Source organism: Leiobunum rupestre, chromosome 7 (genome assembly GCF_980474605.1).
Source record: "Leiobunum rupestre chromosome 7, qqLeiRupe1.1.hap1, whole genome shotgun sequence".
Taxonomy (NCBI): Eukaryota; Metazoa; Arthropoda; class Arachnida; order Opiliones; family Sclerosomatidae; genus Leiobunum; species Leiobunum rupestre.
In genome coordinates, this window is record NC_143390.1 from 25,726,998 (window position 1) to 25,737,726 (window position 10,729).

Below are 10,729 nucleotides of genomic sequence, written 5' to 3' on the forward strand. Positions count from 1 at the left end.
AGCTAAACAGGCCTAACACTTTCACAAAGACAACATTATAGCGCTACTTCAGAAGGACTGGCAAACTTATTTATTCTTTGGTTTAAAATTTTTTGCTTATGCTCATTCCTAATTGATTGGTATTTTCTATAGCGTCACCCATAAACTCTATTTTCAAAATATAGCTAAAGTAGCCTACGTGAAGATAGTATATTTCAAAATATAGTACGTCTATAACTGAACTATTTACAAAATCAATGAGATATAGTTAATTAACTATTTATAATGGTTTGTATAAAACTATAACCGTTAAATGAGTAGGAGTTTGATCAAAAATCCACTATTTATCCAGACAACTAGGTTGGCAGGTTTGCCAGATAATCCTTTTTGAGCCTCCCTGGTTCATGACAACTCGGGCCAAACCTTCTGCCTCTCTATACACAAAAGTAAATAATCAAATAAAGTAGTATTTTATAGAAAGGTCTAAATTGGGCTGTATCGAAGAGAGAACAATTTTTGTTTGGGCGAGATTTTGGGCTAGTTTCCCAATTTTGAGTTTGCGGGATCCTTAAAATTATTCTGGAAATTAATCTACTTCGGGGCTAGTTGCATTTAGTTCAGGGGAACCAGTTGCATTAGAAACACATTCACGGTCCAATGCTCAGCCAGAAGAACTACTGCGTCCAATTCAAGGCCAGAATTACAGTATATCTGATTATCTCGGAGGAGAACTCTGGGAAGCAACTAGCTCAGTTACAATATATAATAAGTTTGTTGATAATTATTCAAAAGTCATAAATAAGTGTGACATGTCGAAGCCGTGTATGTCCAGAAGTAATAAATAAGTGTGGCACTTACTTGTCGAAGCCGTGTATGTCCAGAAGTAATAAATAAGTGTGGCACTTACTTGTCGAAGCCATGTATGTCCAGAAGTAATAAATAAGTGTGGCACTTACTTGTCGAAGCCGTGTATGTCCAGAAGTAATAAATAAGTGTGGCACTTACTTCTCGAAGCCGTGTATGTCCAGAAGTAATAAATAAGTGTGGCACTTACTTGTCGAAGCCGTGTATGTCCAGAAGTAATAAATAAGTGTGGCACTTACTTGTCGAAGCCGTGTATGTCCTGAAGTAATAAATAAGTGTGGCACTTACTTGTCGAAGCCGTGTATGTCCAGAAGTAATAAATAAGTGTGGCACTTACTTGTCGAAGCCGTGTATGTCCAGAAGTAATAAATAAGTGTGGCACTTACTTGTCGAAGCCGTGTATGTCCAGAAGTAATAAATAAGTGTGGCACTTACTTGTCGAAGCCGTGTATGTCCAGAAGTAATAAATAAGTGTGGCACTTACTTATGAAGCCGTGTATTGTCACAAGTAATATTTCACTCAAATTTGAGGTTTATTACAAATTTCTGATTTTATGCTACCTGTTTAAATGGAATACGGGCACGAAATAATATTATCGCCTTCTTGGCGAGCTTGTTCTCTTTACATAGAGCGTTATCGCGAGAAGCTGATAAACTGCAGGATTTTCCTTTGCTTAGCGGACAAAAATCATGCAGTTTATCAGCTTCTCGAGTTATTTATTTATTAATCAAGAAATCGGTTACAGTTAAAAAAAATAGAACTAAATAAGAAGAAAGATAAATGCGGTATGGCAAATGAAAGAAAGGCCGTAGAAGACTAAAGCAAAACAGAGAACACAGTCCTTATGTTTTTCGGTAGTAATGCAAAAAGGGGTGAGTAAAGATACAAAGTTAGGCAAGTTGGTCAAGTTTAGATCGCACCATCTCTCGAACAGAGAGACGGAGAGTATGGCGAGTGGTACAACAGGTAGGAAAGCCCATAATTCGATTGTTCGGTGGGAAAAATGCCATTTGCGCAGGGATATCTTGGTCCTAGGTTTAAAGATTTTGGCGTCGTGTCCTCGAGTGCGATGTAGGGAGTCAAATCGAAAGAAAGAGTTGGGGTCGACGGATGAGGTGCCTTTCCACATACTCCAGAGGTGTAAGATATCATTCACATGTCTGAGTTGAGGGGAGTTGATTTGTAGTGTGGTGTCGCGGTCATCGTGGGATAAGTGTTCTAGGCTACGAGTCAGTTTGGTAAAACGATTGCGCGCTCTATCTAAGGCTATTAGAGGTCGGGGATGGTTAACTTTTATTCAATAGATAAAGCTCTCAAAATTATTCGTAAAACGTTTTGATCAAGTAATTTATATTTCTGTATTATTCGATTAATTTTTAGATAAATTTGTAAAATTAAACGGAAAAACGACGTTTTTTTCGATAAAAAGCTCAAATTTTACGAATAATACTTGTTTTTTAATCATTTTCCAAAATATTAACCGGTAAATTTCTTTGTTTACATTTTTTTCCCGAAAAAAATCAATTTAACCATGGATAATGATTAACCGTCCCCGACCTCTAAAGGCTATCTTGGTCACCAAGTAGAGGTGACCTCCACACTTCTGAAACGAAGTTTATGTGGGGCAGAGCCAGTGACGTATACAGGGTGGGGATAAGTCGTGAGGACCGAAAGAAGAAGTTCCGTCTGGTGAGGTCCGTGAGGGAGTAGATCTTTTTCATGACCTTGGTAGTGTGATAACTATAATTCAGGTTGGTGTCTATCCAGTTTCCTAGGTCTCGAACAGGGGATATATTATTTGGGAATATATTTCACAAATACGGTTAATGGCAATTGGTGCAGCCGAGCTGTTTGAGCTCCCGCCTTTCTAGATTTGGTCCCGGGTTCGATTCTCTACGGGTTCTATTCCAGTAGCGGCGCTAATGTTTCTTCAATGGTGAGCTAATTATTTGGTGGCCCCTAAGAATTTTGTGGCCCTTACCGGGAACCTTGGATTGACCATATTTCGCAAAAATGGTGAAATCGAAAAAACCCCAGATTTTCCAGGAAGCGAGAATAGCAAGGTCGTTTCATTGTTGCGGCTCTCGTCCCGTTCTCTGGAGCCCCTACTGACCTTGTATCCGGCCTGGAGGGGACACGTGCATGCCTGGGATATTTCCTTAAATTCCCTTAAGCCCTTTTCTCTTCAACTTTCTCTCAATTTCCGCTCCGTACTATCTTTTTTTCCAGAAAAACGTTTCTTGGCAATAAAACAAATTTCTAGAGATAAAGAAAATTCTTAAATTTAAATATGTGGCCTCTTAATTATAAACATGTGGCCTTTTTAATATAAATATGTGGCCCCTCTCAGAAATGCAGGGGGGCTAAAGCCCACTTCAGCCCACCCTTAGCGACGCTACTGTTCTATTCTCCACTGATCCATTTTTTTTATTTTAACCCGAGATTTGTTTTCGACTACGGCTACCTCAAGTAGCTTCTTAAAGGTCATTTATTTTTAACAAGTCAATTTTTTAATCAAAATTTGCATTATCCCGCTGAGATTTCAATCACGATTTCACAATCTTAAGCGTGATTTTCCGGTATCGGAATCTGAAAGATGATTTCGGAAAACTCATTGGTACTTTCAACTTGAAAATACTCGGAGAAGCTTTGCCAGTTCGTCTTTGCAAAAACTTGATTTATCCCCTCCCCCAAATAGAGGCACCTTTAACGTAAGAAGACGGGCCTATTTAACGATAATTCTGGTTCTAAATTCTTTGACTCTTGTGTAAACATCGTACGTTGTCTGTTCGGTTTCACCCTTCATGGATGCAATATGTAGTACTATTTTATTGTTTTATTATAATAATAATAAGAATAACCATAATAATCAGGCTAATACCCTTGGCACTGTCCACCTTAGGCCCAAGTTATCTAGCGACTTCTTAATGCCTTTAAACAGGTGGCCGGGTTACAATGCGTAGGAGGGTGATGGCAAGCACTGCATGCCACGCGAGCCAACAGCTCCCTCCACTTACTATTACTGTTAACATCATAAGTTTTTATGGAAAGGGGGAAACCCCTTTAGCCAGTGGGGAGACAACTTGCAAACTCAACGCAGAAGGAGTGGTTCCGAGTTTTCACCCAGTGCCACCTAGGAGCAACAAACACAGCATCCCACACAAGGAGAACGCAACCCGTCAAAAGTCTTGAATTTTCTTGCGTACATTTTTCATTGGTTAGACGGCTTAGCGCCTGCTGTCGTCGGAAGGGGAAAGTTCGGAAATTGTCTTCCCCCCGCCCGTAAAACGTTCAGTGTAAAGGCTCGTCCAATGAAATTAGTACACAACACTGCGTTTCCGTGTTTAAAGGCTAGCTACTCTTGCTGCGAGGCGAAATTGCTAACAACTCCGCCACCCCACGTTCACTAGGCTCATGTCAACGTTGGGATTAACCGGTGCTGCTCATTTATTTTAATTAAAAATGTAACACCTAATTATCGTCCAAAAAAGGTCGTTAAACAATTTTTGGGCCTCTACACATGGAAGCAGAAAACCAAAAAATTGGCGCTCTGTTGAACCGTTATAGGTTTAAAGCCATGGTCATTGAATTTGGTTGCTACTTTCGGGCGCTCTGGTTTGGCCTTCATCCATGACATGGGCCGAAGGATTTGTAAAGTAATTGGAGAGCCGCGCTCTACCTTTATTTTTGGAAAACTGCGATCGTTCTCCAACAAGGCTATGAATCCTCTGTGCTAAGCAACTTTCTTCCGGTTACCTCCCTGAAGAACTGTTTTTTCCTCGCACTAAATATGCGTGTTACAAATTATGTCCTATACAGGGTGTCTTAATTTGATCGGCCCAGGCGTTTTTCTCAAAAACTATAGTAGCTAGAAATGTGAAATCATCCGGATATACTCTCTCGGGGAGGACCCTTTTCTTTTGGAATTTTCAGAAAAATCGTGAAATTTCTCACAGTTTTGAAATTTTTATTTTTTGAACGATAGGTGGTAGACGAAAATTTTCAATCAACAAGTTGTAGAGCGTACTCGAAAACCTTTAATGAAAATTGTTTGGTCAAAAACGGACAATTTTTCATTGAAATATTACGTCATGAAAAAAAACAAGTTGGTACTACCCAAAAAGGTTTACGTCTCATGAAAAAGAAAGTTAGAGAAACCTATATATCTATTTTGAAATGATCGTATGTTCGTAAAGATAAAAAAAAAGGGACTGTTTTGTAAGCCAAATCATTTTAAATAATTTTTTAGAGATAATACAATTTACATAGTGGAATTCCAGAATTCACGCGTCTTATTTGGGGCAAGAATGTTGCACGAAGTCCACGAAACCGTCTAATTTATGCCAACTGAATTTCCCACGTGTTTTTTTTGCACTACTCTGTCGCTTAAAGTGTGGCTCCATTTTAGTATTTAAAGAGACACAGCTTCGTTTTAAAATCATTCTCTGAACGTACTCCAGTAAAATAAAAAGATGCCTCGTTATACCTGTGAACAGCGGTCCAGGATGGTCGACGAAATGCACGTGAAGTGAGTCTATTATTTCAAATGTTGTATATCCTGACATAAGTATATGTATTTGTACCCCGCTGCTCCGCCTTAAGCACTACAGCGGCCACCTTAAACAACCAGCCCTGGACAAAAGTGCGCTTTGCGAAACAACGTTCGGCCAGTGAGACAGCCATTTTGACCGCCTCACATATAGCAAACAAACGCCCTCATCACGGCCCAACAAAAGGCGACACCATGGGCTGCCCGAGACCCACCCTCGCACAGCTGAGGACTAGAGTGGCTTCCTCTTCCACTGCAAACTACCCTCCTTAGTAGGTCACAGAATGACGAGTGTGGAACACCCATGAGGTTCCAGTGACCCAGCGCCCCGATCACATGACCTTGAGAGCCGGGTATGGAGCCCCCCACAGGCTCCAGTGACCCCATCACACCACTAGATAGGGACAGTGGGAATGTATATCCTGACAGTCGTCCAAATCACCACACTGTTCTCCGTACTGTCCGTGATTTTGAAAACGAAGGCAACTTGAATCACAGATTCCGCGGACCTGGCCATGACAACATCAACATGGAAGACCTACTTTGTCGCCTACCTTCGAGCAAGCGTAGGAATGGCCTGCTCCGATTTGAACTTTTCAAAGTATACTACGTTTGGAGTGTCCTTGACCGTCATAACTATCACCCATTTCGTGCCACGCTCCACCAAGCACTTTACGATGGTGATCAGCGACTTCGGCTGGATTTCTGTAACTGGTTTGGTACTATGGCCGACGGAAACGGAAGATGTCCTCCATTTGATTCTTGTGTCCGACGAGTGCTCCTTTGGGAGAGATGCCCCGTTTAACAGCCAAAATAACCACACGCGGAGTGATGAAAATCCGCACTGGGGATTTCCTCACCACAATCAGGTACAATTCCGTTTAAACGTCTAGTCCGGGAGATCGCGTTATTTAGCCATTTTTTCTTCTGCGTCGACTTAATGGGCAGAACTACTTGGCCTTTCTACAAAATGAAGTCGTAGACGAGTTGGAAGATGTGCCATTAGTCGACGCCCCACGCCTTTGGTTCCAGCATGACGGTGCACCTGCCCACCAAGAAAGACACGTCGTGCAGTACCTTAACAACGAGTTCCCTGGGCGATGGATAGGCAAGAACGGTCCAGTACGATGGCCTCCGAGGTCCCCAGATTTCGCACCGCCGGACTTTTTCCTGTGGGGATTCGTCAAGGAGGAAGTGTATAAAACGCCTGTCACTAACGAAGAAGATCTACGGCAGAGAATCATCGCAGCGTTCAGCGTGCCAACTCGTAACTCCCGAGATAGTCCGTGCTTCGTTTCAAAATATGCTTCATCGCGCACGGATTTGTATTGCAGTGGACGGTGGAATTATTGAACATCATTTAAAAAAGGACGCGTGAATTCTGGAATTCTACTATGTAAATTGTATTTTCTCTCAAAAATTATTTATAATGATTAGGCTTAAAAAACAGTCAATTTTTTATCTTTACAAACATGCGATCATTTTAAATTAGATAGGTTTCTTTTTCATGAGACATGAGACGTAAACCTTTTTGAGTAGTACCAACTTGTTTTTTTCATGACGTATTATTTCGATGAAAAATTGACCGTTTTTGACCAAACCAATTTCATTAAAGGTTTTCGAGTACGCTCTACAACTTGTTGATGGAAAATTTTCGTCTACCACCTATAGTTCAAAAAATAAAAATTTCAAAACGGTGGGGCCAAATGATCGAACGCCATTTTTTTTTTAAATTGTGCGCTTTTTGGGGATTTTATCGTGAAACTTTCAAACAACTTTTTTATGCAATTAGTGTCTTATTTAGGAAAAAATATTGGAAATATTGGAAATACTAAATTATCAGGTGACGTCGAAATTTAATCTACCGGTCTGAAGATAATAGTGCTTTATCGTTCTATAGCATGATTTGTTATGCATATAAGAATCATTTCCGTGGTGGTTAATAGTTTCTATCGGCCTTTCGGCTAAGATTGATAGTCATATCTACAATCAACATTGTTGCAGAACATGATTTAAGCCTAACCTGACCCAACCTTAAACCAACCTTAACCTAATCTTACCTAACCTAACTTTAACCTAACCTAACCTAACCCTAACCTCAGCCCATCTTAATCTGACCTAACCTAACCGAACCTTAACCTAACCTTAATCTAACCTAAACCTTACCTACACCTAACCTTGACCTAACCTTACCTAAACTTAACCTAACACCTAGGAACACCTAGGAACACCTTATTATTTGAGCAGAACCAATATACTAAAATTTCACCTGGAATCGTACCTAATGACATCGTAACTAGTACAGTCAACTAGTACAGCCAATTGGGCTTTAAATTGTAATGGTTTTCAAGCAAACTCTTTAGCTTGCAGTTCTAATGAGGCAATATAAAAAATAACACGAAAAAAACTGAAAAAGTGTCGATCAACTGGCGTTCGATCATTTGAACACTTGTCGATCAAATGGCGTTCGATCATTTGGACACTTGTCGATCAAATGGCGTTCGATAATTTGGGCTTTTACCATACGTACATCCTCCTATTAAAAAATATAAGAAGGCGATATTTCTGAATCGAAATATATTTCTAGCGGGTTTGTTGTTTCTAACGAGGGGTAAGACAGTCTCAGATAATCTGTACACCGAGTTCGTGCATTTAGCACTGTTAAAGGTACATATTTTCAAGAGTTCGCGAGTTCCATTTAGCACTGTCAATGGTACGGCAGTGTACACCGAGTTCGCAGAGTGTCTTACCCCTCGGTTTCTAAGAAGTGATCCTTTAGGATGTGTTAACCCACGTTTCCAGATTGACGTGACAAGACGTAGGACATAAGTAAAGGCTAAATATAACGCCGCGATATTTTTAGTTATCGTAGTTATTACCTTGGATGAAAGATATTTGGTTTACATTTCGTATACGCTCTCTTTAATCCTCGTTAATATTTGTTTCGTATTGTAGTTATCAATTTTACTATACGTTTGATAATAAGCTTTCATTTTGTATTTATTAATTTTACAATACGTTTGATCATAAGTCTATAATATTGTTCCATAAGTTGGTCACTTTGGGTAATATTTTACTGAGAGCTAGCAACGGAGTGACGTCATCACAAAAACAAAATCTCCCCCTAGGCGCTGTCAAAGGCTACGTGTGACGCGGGAGCAAGCGGACGCAAAACGGCGATGAAGCCCGTATGCAGTCTGTCTTGTAAAATTTTTGCTTGTGAAGAATAGGAAGTGTCACACTTATGTAACAATATTATATAATTATGATTTGATATATCGGTTTGCTACTTTAGTTACCATTTATATATTTTTTGTTACATAAGGTGCTATCGAATAACCTATCCCTTTGAAGGTTATTATTGGCATTCGAGGGGACCGGGTTTTGATCAAATGGCTTATACTTATCCAGTGGCGTAGCCAGGATTTTGTTTCGGGAGGGGCACACCATTGAAAAAAAATTAAAGAAATAAAAATATTTGTACGTACGACCATACGTTTCGTAGCCGGGGGGGGGGCACATGCCCCCCCCCCGGCTACGCCACTGTACTTATCCCGGGTTTCTCTACGAAAAAGCATCACTATCTCCAGTATTAGGAATCCATACCTCTACTTGGAATGGTTATCGCGGCAGATTTTCGTCTCGATGTGGCTGACGGTTTTTTTGACGTCACTATGTTAACTTACAAACAACGACGTGAGAGGGGAGCGCGCGCAAAGGGGATTTTTTTCTCGTAGGCGGGGCCAAAGCCGTCAGAGTGAACTTACCATACGCGATACGCCAGGATAAGCATTCCAACTAGAGGGATGGATTCGGGTCAGTATTAACGGCACTCTTTGGGGCCCGTAATGTATATTTTATCGGGGCCTGGACGGTGCAACATCTTCTTCTATTCTGTACAGTTCAGGACTGTATTAAGGCAGGTTCTACGTGTGCCATGGCATAGGGGCCCCCGATGTTTGGGACCACATGTCCTCGAAATAAATGTGTTTTCCAATTTTTTTAATTATTATTTTAAGTCAAAAAGTAAGGCCTGAATTGTTTTAGGGGCTCCAAATTATACTTTGCACAGGGCCTCCAAAAGTGTGAACCGTCCCTGGTACAGTTTACCTACTCTCCTTGCAGTTAGTATTACTTCGTCTTTCTCCTTTACTATGGCCATTTCGTCTTTGAATTCTATAGAATAACCCATTTCTTCTATTCGTCCAACAGGCGTTGAATTTCCGTCTAATTCAGGAACGTACAAAACTTCTTCTAGCCTGATGATATATACAACCGTCTGGGACTTTGGTTTGAATTCCATGGCGTCTTTCCCTTCTACTTTTATCGAGTCATTATTAGCCACACTAGACTTAAACTCGCAGAAATGCGTCATTTTGTATTTTTCTGACAATACGTGGTCCGTCGCCCCACTATCGAGAAACCAAGTATTTCTGTCCGAGTCGTTCGACTTCCGGTTGCCTGAACAAAGTACTTTGTGCTCATCCAGTGTAGTCGCCTTCTTAGCAAGGTGTTTCTGACGTTTTTCTTCCTATTATTTCGGTTTTCGTCATGTTTATCTTCTTTTATATCCGGGCAGTCCTTCGCTATATGACCGAGTTTTCCGCAACAAAAGCATTTAACATACTGGCTCGTACTTTGACCGTAATTCTTCTTCGCGTTGTTTTGCTTGTATTTCTTCCTTCTCATCTATCCTCCCTTTTGAAAAAACTTTATAGAATCATATAGAGCTTGAAAGGGGTTGAAGGTAGTGCTATAGAGTCTATATATTTCTATAGAAATTTTTAGGTTTCCTTATCTATAGATCTTTCTAAAGAACCAGTTTTGTGTTATAATATGTAGAGTTTTGTAGAATTCTAAAGGGTATTCTAGGTTTTCTCTATAGAGGCTATAGAAAATATCTTATAGAATATCAATAGAAATCAACATAGAGGATTGGGCCATAAGTGTATCTATAGATATCTAATGAATTAACTGCCTTTTTGTCCATAGAATTCTATGACTTTTATTTGTAAGGGATATATTTACACTACTTGACGATTTGTATTGTGATAATAAACATTCAGAGTGCCCTATATGTGAGCAGTCCATTGCAATTTATAGTGAAATTCTTCACCAATGATTGCATGGCGGTTGCTATTCAGCATACATCTTTTACGCTCGGGCTTCCGTTGAATTCCAACGTTAAGATATTTATATCGAAAGTCAAAATTTTGGCCAGAGATTCCAACAGTAGACCGGTTTCGCCCTTTTGGGGCTCATCAGTACTGTGTAGGAACTCTGGCTATCCTCGGAAATCTGCCAATATCTCTGGCATAAATTTTGACTTTCGATAT